The sequence below is a fragment of the Benincasa hispida genome, chromosome 12 (genome assembly GCF_009727055.1).
Source record: "Benincasa hispida cultivar B227 chromosome 12, ASM972705v1, whole genome shotgun sequence".
Lineage (NCBI taxonomy): Eukaryota > Viridiplantae > Streptophyta > Magnoliopsida > Cucurbitales > Cucurbitaceae > Benincasa > Benincasa hispida.
In genome coordinates this window covers 24,267,050-24,281,400 of record NC_052360.1, presented here as the reverse complement: position 1 = coordinate 24,281,400, position 14,351 = coordinate 24,267,050, and positions in this window count along the sequence as shown.

The window sequence follows — 14,351 nt, the reverse complement described above, 5'->3', positions numbered from 1 at the left end:
GCAATCGCATACCTGATCGTCAATACGATACAATCAACTTTTGATCGCATACCCTATCGTTTAACCGATGTGTTCAATAACGATCACATACTCGATCATCTTTACGATGCGATCAACCCTAAATCGTCTCCTTCCCCAAAGAACCACAACGCTTGCACAGATTTACTTCTTCGAACGACTCAAAAATTCAAACAAAATTTGAATATAAACTTGATAACGATTATTAATAAGGGGCCTTTACAAACAATCGCAAATGTAAAGGATGTAAATCAAACCGAGGCTAACATCCACAAAAGCATCCATTAATCCTGCACATCCACAACAAATTTAACTATTAAACAGTGTAAAAATGCACCCACCAAGAACATAAATGTCATTTCGTTGCAAAATCGAAGTATCAGAACTATTCTAATACCGATTGAAGGATCTCTTACCGAAGAGTATGAGCGCGTTTGGATCGCTCCAATTTCACAGTGACCGAAATACAACAATATACATTCACACGCACAGTTATGCAACCAAACAGTCAATTAAAGGCATGCTTTGAACCAAAATAAACAAGGGAGAGAGTTGCCATAACAGTTGAAGATGTTCTTCAAACTTTGGAACTCAATGCAGCGGAAACCTCTACCCGAACAGATGCATCGATTGCAGTAGCACGAACAACTTCGAACTCACGAACGCAACGGGGATTACACCACTAGAAAAGAGCCCCGGGTATTCTCGGCATGAAAACCCAAAGCGTGGTCTTTAGTGAATTTGGTAGAGGAATGAGGAAGCATGGATCGTGTATGTGATAAGAAAGTGGGAGGGAAAAAGTGCTATCACATAGCACGATGCTTATCGTTTAGAAGAAACTACACAATGTGTAGGTTGTACTGAACGATCGTTTAGGAAAAGATATATGATCGTTTAGCAAACTCAGTACACACTATGATCGTTTAGGGAAGCTATTCGATCGTGTAGGAACTAGTGTGCGATCGTTTAGGCACGAGGTGGACGATCGTTTAGGTGGAGAGTGTCTATCGTATAGGCTCTTGAAATACTTAAGCGATCGTTTACTTTTCACCAACGTGATCTTCTATTTCTTTTCGGACGATTTGACGAACCATTCAAAATTGAAAACAATTTTCATTTTAATTCATCGGTACAATAACCAACACTGACCCACTAATGCACGTCCGAATGTGAAAAATTGGCTTAATAATCATATAATTAACCAATTAATTAATAATAAATATAATCATTTTATATTCTTACCCTATAGTTTGATATCACATATCTACTATAGTATTTTTTCCTCTACTTGATATTAATCATATTTATATCTAATTTCCTCCAAAATAATGTATCTCATACATTTAGCCAATTATATCATATATATAATTAACTAGTCCAATTATATCATATATAATCGAACTTCCTCTTGTTAATTTGAATATTTCAAATTAACCCAAACACTGATTGTCGACTTTATTCAAGCTACCCAGGGGACCTAATGAACCTATGGCTCGAAGCTCCAAAAGTCCGTGAATAGCTTACTAAACTCTTTAGCCACGAGATCCACTATCCGTTAACTGCCAGGCATTCCACTAAAGACAAACAGCTGAACTCTTCTTACCACAGATATATTTATATGTCCATTGGATATAACCAATCATGAGTACGATGACCCTTCATAGATGCTCGTAAGTACAGTTGGGCCAAATTACCGTTTTGCCCCTGTAGTTACATCTCACTCCTTAAGTACCATTGGTTTCTCTAATGAACAATACAGCATAGTCCAACTATATGTGAACACCCTTCGGGCCAAGAGAAGGTGTGTGGCGCCACATCATTCAAGCCCCAGAATCAGTCCTTAAGGGAGTTATCTATCTACATACCCCTACCTCAGGGAAGGAGTGAATTCCATCTTGTGTAACTGAGTTCCCAGCTCCCAAATCAGACGAATCCCCAAAATGGTAGGTTTGAATCGGCGACCTAGCCACTCGTACCCATACAAATCAAAGGACCAACTTCAATGGTAGGAGTTCCCAACTCACTCAGGATTGAGGTCATGTTACCTATGGTCATCCTAGTGAAGTGAAGACTCTGTCAGGAATGGTGTTATAGCGAGACATTAACACTTCGTGGTCAGGTCTTATACAAACTCTTTGTATAGGACGCCTCTGCTCGCATATCCCCAACACGAATGTTCAGGATCAGACCATCTGTGACAACTCATAATACTTGTAACCATTCCACAAAGCGGGCTGCATCTGTAGCGTTACCAGAATAAGGTTTCCCTCCTATATCCATATACTACAGACCATTTTGATTATCACTCAAGACATGATCCACTTGTATGTCACCACATACTTGTTTGGGTCACATACAGATAACCAAGGATTTTAAGTTTATTGGTTTGTGGTAAAGCAAATAAAACAGGCAACTGAGCAAAAATACAAGATGTAAAGTAAATACCATATATTAACAATACAAGCATTCATACAAATTGCTTACAAACTACAGGACACAAGACTTTAGGGCATCAACCCCAACATCTTTAACCTTCATTAACTCCAAGCATGAACTGCATTTCATGCAGCAAATCTCTTTGCATGAATGTCTGCAATATATTGATGAGATTGAAGTGTTTTGAAGGTAATGTAACCGAACAAATTTTTGAGAAAAATTTGAGAGAAAAAGTTGTTCTTCTGTTGGGTTGCTGTTATAAGTATTCTCCAAATTCCCTTAATTCAAGCTTATTTTGAGTCCCACTACTCAATCTAGAGCACCAAGAGGATAGTAGAGAAGATCTTGGGGTGGTCTACAACAAGATTCAGAGGAGATTTGCAGTTGGTTTTGAGCTTAGAGGAAGTCCTTCAAAGGTATGTCATGAAACCCATTTATTTCTGTTGAAGCATGTTTTCTTTTATGCCAAAATTAATGAATTAGAGTGCTTATGGTCCTTGTAACTTCTGCTACGCATTGGTACCTTCCAACACAAGTTTGCTTTGAGGAACTGTCTTAGTCAACATATCAGTCGCATTGTCTAAGGTATGTATCTTTACTACCTCAATTTCCCCTTTCTCAATCTCTTGTCTGATAAAATGATACTTGATGTCAATGTGCTTGGTTCTGCTGTGAAACTGTTGATTTTTAGATAAATAGATTGTGCTCTGATTGTCACAATATATTCTCACATTTGTTTGTGTAATGCCGAAATCGTTTAGTAATCCCTTTAGCTACAAACCTTCTTTCACAGCCTTAGACAGAGCTATAAACTCAACTTCTATTGTGGAAAGGGCCACAACAGATTGCAAACTTGCCTTCCAACTTATCAGATTGTTTCCCCATAGGAAAACATATCCAGATAGTGAGAGTCTCCTATCTAGATCCCCTGCATAATCAGCATCAACATAACCATACATTTCATCATTGGAGGGGTCATTCTGTCTATATAAGATTCGAGCTTCCTTTGATGAACAAAGATACCTTAGTATCCATTTAACTGCTTCCTAATGTCGTTTACCAGGCTTAGCCATGTATCTACGGACTAAACTTGTAGCATAGGACAGATCTGGTCTGATTGAAGTCATTAGATACATCAAAGATCCCACTGCCTGGGAATAGGGAACTGTTGGGGATGCTGCCCTAAACTCTCGTTGGGTCCTATAGTTTGTAAACATTGTATTGAACAAATGCTTGTGATGTAATAATATATGATATTTTCTTCACTATTGTCTATGAAACATGGGATGTTTTATTTGCTTTACCACAAACCAATAAACTAAGATCTCTGGTTTTCGTTGTAACTTAAGCATGTATGTGGAGATATACAGGTGGATCATGCCTTAAGTGATAACCAAAATGGTCTGTTGGATATGGATATAGGAGGGAAACCTTATCCTGGTGACACTATGGGTGCGGCCCACTTTGTAGAGAGTTACAAGTGTTATCACTTACTACAGATGGTCTGATCCTGATCATTCATGTGGAGACATGCGAGAGGGGGCATTCTATACAAAGGAGTTTATATAAGACTAGACCACGAAGTGTATTAGTCTCGTTATATAACGTCGTTCATGACAGAGACTTCACTTCACTAGGATGACCATAGGTAACATGACCTTAATCCTGAGTGAGTTGGGAACTCATGCTTTTGAGGGCGGTCCTTTGATTTGCATGGGTACAAGTGGCTAGATTGGCGACTCAAACCTACAACTTTGGGGATTCGTCTGATTTGGGAGTTGGGAACTCAACTACATAAGATAGAATTCACTCTTTCCTCGAAGCAGGTGTAAGTAGATAGATTGCTCCCTTAAGGGCTGATTCTGGGGCTTGAACGATGTGGCGCCACATACCTTCTCATGGCCCGAGAGGTGTCCACACATAGTAGGACTATGTTATATTGTTCACTAGAGGGATCAGTGGTACTTAAGGAGTTAGATGTAACTACAAGGGCAAAACGGTAAATTGGCTCAACTGTACTTACGAGCATCTATGAAGGGTTATCATATTGTTGACTGGTTATACCTGATGGACATAGAAATATATCTGTGGTGAGAAGAATGCACCTGTCGGTCTTTAGTGGAGTGTCTGACAATTAATGGATGGTGGATCTCATGGCTAAAGAGTTTAGTCAGCTATTCACGTATCGTTGGAGCTTCAAGCCACAGGTCCATAAGGTCCCCTTGGTAGTTCAATGGATTCAAGTTGAGAATTAGTTTTTGGGTCAGCTTGAAGTGTTTAAATTGACAAAAGGGAGTTTGATTATATATGATATGATTAAACTGGTCAATTATATATGATATAGTTGACATGATGTATGAGATACATTAATTGGAGGAAAAGGGTATAAATATGATTTATATCAAGTAAAGGAGAAAAAGACTATGGTTTATATGTTGCATATCATGTGATATTAAAACTATAGGTTATAAATATAATATGATAAGTTAGTTATTATATTTATTTATAATTAAACAATTATAAAATAATTGTTGGTGGTTTTCTACATAATCATGCGTGAAAGTGGGAGGTTGCATTCAGTTTTCATAACTGAAGGATAAAATGAAAATAGTTTTCATTTTGAAAAATATCGGATAATCGTTTCACAAAGTTGTACACTGCCCATCGTATAGCTAACGAGAGCCTACACGATAGCTCAAGTTTTCCTAAACAATCGTGTACACGTGCAGTCGACCTAAACGGTCGTATAGCTTTTGCTAAACGATCGCGCACGAGAGCAAGATTACCTAAACAATCAGACCAGATTATCTAAACGATTGTGCACCTTTTTCTAAACGATCAAGCATCCATCTATACGATGGACACAAAACCTCTCCCACTTGCTTGGTCGTTGAATACGGTCGTAGTTTCCTCCTCCCCTCTTCCAAATCCAACAAAGCCCACACCTCCTGGATTCTCACTCTGAGAATACTAAGGTCACTGAGTGGTGGTGTCTAAGTTGTTGCCTGTTTGTGGAGAAGTCCATTCGGTTGCTGAGCGACACCGAGATTTGGTATACAATTGGCTTGACGCTGCAGCGACAACGAGAAGTTTTGTTCCTTGACGAGAATGAGAAAAAGACAGAAGAAGTGTTCTTCAAAGGTGAGTCTCTCTATCCTTTGTATTTATTGTTAAAAGCATGTCGTAATTTATTCTGTGATGCATAACTTGTATGTATGTTTGTGAATGTTTGTTTTTCTGTTACAATGAATTTGGAACGATCTTGCTTTCACTCATAGGTTCTCTTTGATAAGAGTTCCTTCAGGAACAACCTTCATATGGTTAATGTGATCTTCATATGTGCTCTTAAGAATGTTTGCAACTGAGAGTTTAAAATGAGGTGCAAGTGGATTGCCAACAGGCTTAGCACCATCCATTTTGAACCTCTGAAGAATTTTTCCACAGTATTTAGCTTGACTCACATACAATCTGTCTTGCTTTCTATGTCTTTCAATTTCAATGCAATGAATCCTTCTAGATTCCCTTAGATCTTTCATGTCAAACTCTTTCTTTAGAAGAACCTTGACTTACCCCAACTCTTCTTTGGTTTTTGCAGCCAATAGCATATCATCTACATAAAGAAGTAGATACACTGGTTCTTTGAAGCTTTTAGAGTTGGTATAAACACACCAATCATAGAAGCTTCTCTTGAATCCCATTTTAGAGATCACCTCATCAAATCTGTCATACCAACACCTTGGTGATTGCTTAAGACCATAAATTGATTTATTTAGTAGACACACCAAGTCTTCTTCTTCTTTCTTCACATACCCTTGAGGTTGCTTCATGTAGATGGTTTCATTCAACAATCCATGTAAGAAAGCTGTCTTCACATCCAATTGGTCTAACTCTAAGTCCTTGAACAACTAGGGAGAGGAGTAGTCTAATGGATGTGTGTTTCACAACAGGAGAAAAGACCTCTGTGTAATCAATCCCTTCATTTTGTGTGAACCCCTTGGCAACAAGTCTTGCCTTAAATCTAGACTTTTGAACCCCTGGGATTTCTTCTTTAAACTTGTAAATCTACTTACATGAAATAGGTTTGTACCTTTTCGGCAAAGGCACTAATTTCCATGTATCATTAAGGTTAAGAGACTTCATTTCATCATCCATTGCCTCAATCCACTGCCTAGCATCAGGCCTATTAGTTGCTTCCTCAAAACTGGTGGGTTCATTGTTGCTTAATGAAATGGTAGCACTCAAAGCAACACTAGCAAAGTCAGATTCTAGATATCTTACAAGGGGCACAATGGTTCTCCTAGTTTTCTCCCTCACTAAGGAGTAATTTTGTAAATCTCCATGTGTCTACTTGTTCACTTGACACAAGTTCACTTGTCTCAGTAGTATCATCACCTTCAACTTCTAAATTCTGTGAAGAAGTAGAAGCTCCTTGATCATTTTGAGGCTCCACCTCAAACCTTGTGTTATTGTTCTTAGACAAGATGTAGATTGTTGCTCGTGTTGGGATTGGTGTCCTAATTCTCCCAGAGTCTCGTTGTTTTATAAAGATACATGTTGTTTGATGAATAAAATAAGTGTTATTTAATTCTGGCATTTACTCATATCCAATAAACAAAGCTCCTTGGTTATCTTATGTGAACTTAAGCATGTATATATGATATACAAGTGGATCATGACTTAAGTGATAACCTAAATCGGTATATAGTATATGGATTAAGGTGGGATCCCTGATCCTTGTGATACTACGGATACGGCCCGCTTTGTAGAGGTTTGTAAGTGTTGTAAACTACTACAAATGGTAGATCCTAACCACTCATGTGGAGACGTGCGAGCGAGGGTATCCTATACAAAGAGTTTGTATAAGACCTGGACCACGAGATGACTAGACTCTATATATAATGTCGTTGATACTAGAGACTTACATCTCACCTGAACGACCATAGGTGACACGACCTCGATCTTGAGTGTTTTGGGAACTCCTGCCTTTGAGGGCGGCCCTTTGATTAGTATGGGTGAGAGTGGCTAGATTGCCAACTCAACATGCCTACCTTTTGGGGACTTGTCTGATCTAGGAGCTGGGAACTCAATCCAAAAGATGGAATTCACTCTTTTCCTGAAGCAAGGATAAGTAGAGAGATTACTCTCTTAAGGGCTGATTCCGAGGCTTGAACATAATGGCCAGCTTCGCTTTGGAAGAGAAGACTCAATCATAGTAGGACTATGACTTATGTTCACTAGAGGGATCAGTGGTACTTAAGGAGTTAGATGTAACTACAGAGGCATAACAGTTATTGGCCCAACTGTACTTACGAGTGATCTGTGAAGGGTTGTTGCACTTCTGATTGGTTAAGATGGACACATAATATATCTTTGGTAAGGAGAGTTCAGCTGTCAGTCTTTACTAGACTGCCTGATAGTTAACGGATGGTCGATCCCGTGACTAAAGAGTTTAGTCAGTTATTTACGTACCGTTGGAGCTTTAAGCTATAGGTCCATAAGGTCCTCTTGGTAGCTCAATGGATTCAGTTGAGGATCAGTTCTTGGTGTTGATTTGAAATGTTGAAATTGACAAAAGGTATTTTGATTATATATGATGTAATCGGTATTATATATGAGATACATCTAGTGAAGGATTGATGTAAATGAGATTTACATTAAGTACCATGGAATAGAAAAAGAACTATGGTTTTTTTAGGTTTTATGTCCTAAAAACTCGTAGTTTGTAAAATAATAAACATTTTCTATTATCAATATACTTGCTATTGATCTCATAAATTGTATGAAAGTCTAAATCCAATAAACTAAGACCCATGACTATTGTATGAGTACTTGAACTTTATGTGGAGACATAAGAGTAGATCAAGTTTGTGTAAATAGTCAAAATGATCTATGGTACATGAATGAGGTTGGGTACCTTATTCTCATAACACCATTGGATGCGGCCTACTCTGTAGTTGTTACAAAGAGTTGTAAAATGCTACATACGATGTGATCTTAATTCGTACATGTTATGACATGAGGAGTGGGGACGTCCTATGCAATGAGTTTGCATAAGATCAGGACCAAGAAATAAGTCACTCGTACTTTATAACGCTGTTTACTATTTAAAATTGACTATTTCACCTAAATGATCTAGGTAACTCGATCTTAATCCTGAGCTAACTATGAACTTCTGTTTATTCAGGATTGCCCTTAGATTTTCATAGTTGAGGGTTGGCTCAACAGTGTCGGCTCAATAAGACTCTCATTTTAGGGGTAAGACAGGATAGATAGTTGAAGAAATAGGGTATAAGACGGAGTTCACACCTACCCGATTTAGGGATAGGAGAAAAATTGCTCTCTCAAGTACTAAATCCAGGTCTTGAACAAAGGGCCTCACCCTCTCACTAAGTTGAGATGAGTTTGGTTTGGTGATTAGATCACAAACCAGTTATTCACTAGAGGATCAGTAGGGACTTGAGGAATAAGGCGTAATCTCGGGAGTAAAACAAATATTTTACCCAGCCGTTATTACGAACAACCTGTGAAGGGTCGACTTGCTGATTATGATTAAATCATGTGGACATAATATATCTACAGTGAGGGGAGTGCAACTATGGGCTTTAGTGGAGTGACCGATTATTTAACAAATGAAGATTAATTTGGTCTAATGAGCTTAGCCAATTAATCTTGGATCGTTGGAGCCCATGATCTGTAGGTCCACGAGGTCCCCCTACGAACTCGTAACGGACTAGCTCTAAAATAGCGTGATAAGTTAATTTGAATCGTTCAAATTAGAATTAAGGGAATTAGTAATTACATGAGATATAATTACATGTTTAATTTGAGAATTAAACGAAATAGGAGAATTTATATATTTAATATGATTTAAATATATAAAGATGGATATGTGTTAAAATTAATTTAATATTTGATATTAAATTAATTAAGTTTTATTTAATAATTAATTTATGAAATTAATTAAAATTTTCATTTTTAAAATCAAAATAGATTTTATAAAATCAAATTTTGATTTTTGAGATAAAATTGAAAAAAGAAAAAACAACAACAAAACATTAAATGGAAAATGAAGATTTTCCATTATCCATCTTTAAAGTAACTCGCACATATTGCATCTTCTTGCCTTGTCTTCTCCAAGCATGAGTTACAACTCATGCAACTCTTTTCTTTGCATGTTGATCTACAATATAACGAAAAGATTGGTGTAAAAATCGGGCATGCAATCTATAGAGAAATTTAGAGAAAAATCGGGTTGAAGAAAGGGTTCTTCAACAAGGTTGCTGCAGTGAGTTTTTTTCCTTCTACCCTTGATTCAAGCTTCTTTTGAGTCCCACAACTCAATCTAGAGTACCAAGAGAATAGTGGGGAAGATCTTGAGGTAGTCTACAACAAGATTTGGAGAAGATTGTAGCTGGTGAAGGAGCTTTGAAGAAGTTCTACAAAAGGTATGTCTTGAAACTCAGTTTTTTCTGCAAAAGCATGCTTTATATTTTTCCAAAATTAGTGAATTTGAGTGCTTAGATGATCCTTGTGCTTCCGCTGCTATTGATACATTCCTACAGGTTTATATGTTTCATGAGATGAAATATTAAAACTATAAGTTATAAATATAGTACGATAAGTTGGTTATCATTTATATTTATAATAATATTAATTATTGGATAATTAAATCTTTTTCTCTAATAACCAATTAAGTGGGAGGTTATTGGTGGTTCATGGTAACCGTGAGATAAAATGAAAATGGTTTTCCTAATTTTAGTAAGTTTTGGCAAAAGTAATTTTGGTGATTTTTCTCTTGAAAAAAGAATCTCACGAAAGCTTGTCAAGTAAATACCGATTTACTAAGTGACAGCTTGTTCTAGTAAACAATTGTGTAGTGTTTTGTAAACGATAGACACTGAGCTAAACGATCGCTTAGCTTTTGCTGGATGATCGCTTAGCTTTTGCTAAACGATTGGGCATCGACCTATACGATAGGTTTCTGTCTTCTCCCATTTACCCAATCGTGTACACGATTGTTCATTCCTCCTTCTTCTGCCTCAAACCAAGTCCAAACAGAGCCCACCCTCTGGATTCTCACATCGAGAATACCAAGGTAACCTTCTCGGTGGTGTCTTACTCAACTCGACACCGTCAAGGTTCTATGGAGGCTATTCGTGTTGCTGGGATGTTCGTGATCGAGGCGATCATAGAGGTCCAGTGCGCAGTGTTCGTTCTATGGAGCAGTCGTGTTGTTTGAGTGTTCGAGGTTGCTGTTGTTCGAACGTTCATGAGCAAGGAGTGTGGAGACGAGTTGACAGACATTTATAGCTTTTCTCCTTGTTCAGTTTTTGTTTCATGCTGTAATTTATGTATTGATTGCATAACTGTATGTTTTGTTTTATGACTGTAATTGTAATGTTCATAAATGATTGTAATGTGGAATGATCTATTATGCTGCTCATGGAAATCTTGGATTCGATTCTTTCAGCTCAGACATCATAAACATCTCATTTCCTCTCTTCTCAATAGAATGCCATAGTCTATATCCTTTCACTCTAAGTGTCCCAAAAACATGCAATTGACAGCCCCTTGGTTTCAACTTATCTTGGCTTTAATGCACATACCCTACACACCCAAACACCTTCAAGTGTTTTAGCTTGGGAGGCTTTCTTGTCCACCTTTCTTCTAGAGTTTTCAGCTCAATGGACTGATGTGGACACTTATTTAGAGTGTAGATTGTGTAGGATACTGCCTCTGCCCAATATTTCTCAGGCAAAAGAGCATTGGACAGCTGACATCTCACTCTTTCAAGCACTATTCTATTTAGTCTTTCGGCAACTCTATTTTGTTGAGGTGTATACCTCACTATTCTGTGCCTCACAATACCATTTTCCTTGCAAAAAAAAGTTTAACTCTTCTCCACAAAACTCTAAACCATTGTCAGTTCTCAAGTGTTTAATATGTTTAGAGGTTTGCTTTTCAATCAAGTTTTTCCATACTTTGAATCTACTGAACACTTCATCTTTGGTTTTTAGAAAATAAACATAACTCTTTCTTGAGTAATCATCAATAAAAGAAAGGAAGTACCTTACTCCACTTAGTGAAGGAGAGTGTTCTAGCCCCCATAGGTCAAAATGTACATATTCAAGTATCTCCTTAGAGGTATGTTGTCTTTTAGGGAAGCCTTTCCTAGTTTCCTTGCCAAGGATGCAATGTTCACAGAACTTCAAGCCGTCTCCAACACCCTTAGGAAGAATCCCATGTTTTAAAAGAACTTGCAGCCCTTTCACACTAATATAACATAGCCTCTTGTGCTATAACTCATCTTCCGTGGGTTCTTCATCTGTAGCCATCAAGGCTGAATGTGCCATTTTCACATCTTTAATGACATACAAGCCATTAACTTTGGTAGCCACCAACACCACTTTTGAATCTTTAATTATCTCAAAGGTGCCTCCAACTCCTCTATATTCACAACCAATGGAGTCAAACATTCCCAATGATAGGAGATTTCTCTTCAATGTAGAAACATGCCTCACATTCCTGATCAACTTCACCGAACCACCTTGCATCTTCAAGGAAACAGACCCAATTCCAACAACCTTACAGGTATTATTATTTCCCATGTAGATCAGCCCTCCATCCCACTTCTTGTAGGTACAAAACCACCCTTTAGATGGTGTCATATGGACTGAACAACCAGAATCTATCTCCCAGTCTTAAGTCTCCATAGAATTCTGCTCACCACACTCTTCAGTTGCTACCAAGACATCTGAATATACTAGGGAAATTTCCCCCATAGCTACCTCTGTCTGTTTTCCTCCTTTGTTCTGTTGATTCAGCTTCCTCTTTAGAGCATAACAGTCTTTCTTCATGTGTCCAAGTTTGTGGCAAAAATGACACTTGATTTAGACTTGTCACCACCATTCAACTTGCCCTTCCCATTGTTATTTGTTTTTCCCTTTCAAATAAAAAACCTTTTCCTTCTTGCTGCTCTTTCTTGCTCATTTGTAACTCTAGTTCTCTGACTGTTATTGCTGAAATTATTGCTTCTATAGTGATTCTTTCTCTACCATACTTCATGGTTGTTTTGACATCTTTAAACAATTATGGTAGAGAGTTAAGTAAGATAAAAACCTCATTTTCTTCCCCAATGTTGTCTCCTATTGATTTGAATTTTGATGACAGTCTCTTAAATTCGTTCAAATTGTTAGTGAGTGATTTTGTAGCATCCATCTTATATGTGAAGAATCTTTCCCTCAAGAAAGCTTTATTAGGCAAGTCTTTGTTGAGATAAATCTCGTTTAATTTGTTCTAGATAACTATGAAGACTCAAAAACATAGTTGTTGCCCAAATAACTATGACTTCCTTATTAGCAGGCCCAAATTACTCAACATTAACGGTCAACTTCTCTTCAAGACTTAGGGAAGACTGTATCCTTTAAGCTTCAAAACTCTTCAATCGTTTATTTGTATGCAGCTCAATCGTGTAGACGAATCTCTGAGGGACTAGACGATAGTTCAATTATGTAAACAATATCAAGAAGCACTAGACGATCATGTAGGCGACAATTTAATGGAACTAGACAATCGTATAGACGATAGTTGGGGAACTAGATGATCGTATAGACGATGCAATGCGGAGCTAGGCGATCGTGTAAACGATGTAAGAGGAACTAAACGATCATATACACGATAATTAAGTAAAAGCTAGACAATCGTAGAGAAAGAAAGAAAGGACACAAGTATTTAAATGGTTCAGCCAAAGGCCTACGTCCACTGTGCAAATCGGGAGGGTCTCTTTTTATTACTTCTTTAAACATCTTTACAGAATGAATGTCTTGCTCTCTCTTGTTCTTGTTATTCTCTCATTCGTTTTCTTTTTATATATGCGCTCATTTTCAACGAAGAAGCCCTGATGGTTATAATAAATAAAGCAAAAAGAGACGACAACGATCAACTGCCTGCAACTTCATTTCTTTTTGTCTCGGTTCTTTCTGTAACAATAGTTGAAATATAAATAAAACTAATACATTTACTCATTACCTACCCAAAATTTTTAGGATCTAGAAATAACCATTTTCATTAGCAGAAATTTGAAGTCCAAAACTCGGAGTGAAGAGCAAAACTATATACTTAAACATAAACAACATTGAGATATTTAAAAAGATACCAAAATAGAGTATAAAAACTTAACCCAAAGGAAAATAGAGAATACTAACATAAGACAGTACATATCAACAAAGTAATAGACACACCAAGCAATACCCAACCCAAAGTAATAAACCATTTTTTAGTACCTCACAAGAAAACAACAGTCATTTTAGATACCCTTAACCCATTTAGAAAATTCCATGTGCCTTGAATCAAGGAATAACAAGAAAAGGGTATATGTTTCTCTGGGAACTGATGTCAAAAGGATTTGAAACCTAAACACATTATAAAGGAAGAAGTGATCCTATATTATCTCAACACGATTAACTTTCTTGGAGATAGATCCAAATAGAGTTAGATAATGCCTCATCACCTTCTAATCTTCCAAAAAGACCCAAGTTCAATGTCTCAAAATAACCAAACCAACCCCTTTGAAACCGTTGACACAGACTTTGAAAGGCACTGCTTATAAACTATCTTATATATCATCTAAGCAATGCAAGTCTTCTCCCCCATTTTGTTCTTATTCCCTTATTTTATAATACGTTAACAACACAAGTCTTAGAGTTGATTCATTAAAACACAAATAACGCCAAAGACTCGCCTAGAATTATTATCTACATATTTTCAAGGTAATCCTAATTAAAGTTCAAGAAAGGTGAATATTTTAATTTTGATCATATATGTGGTATATTGGTTTATAAAAGGAAAATTATTTCAAATGGTAAAACTGTTGAAAATATTTACAAAATATAACAAAA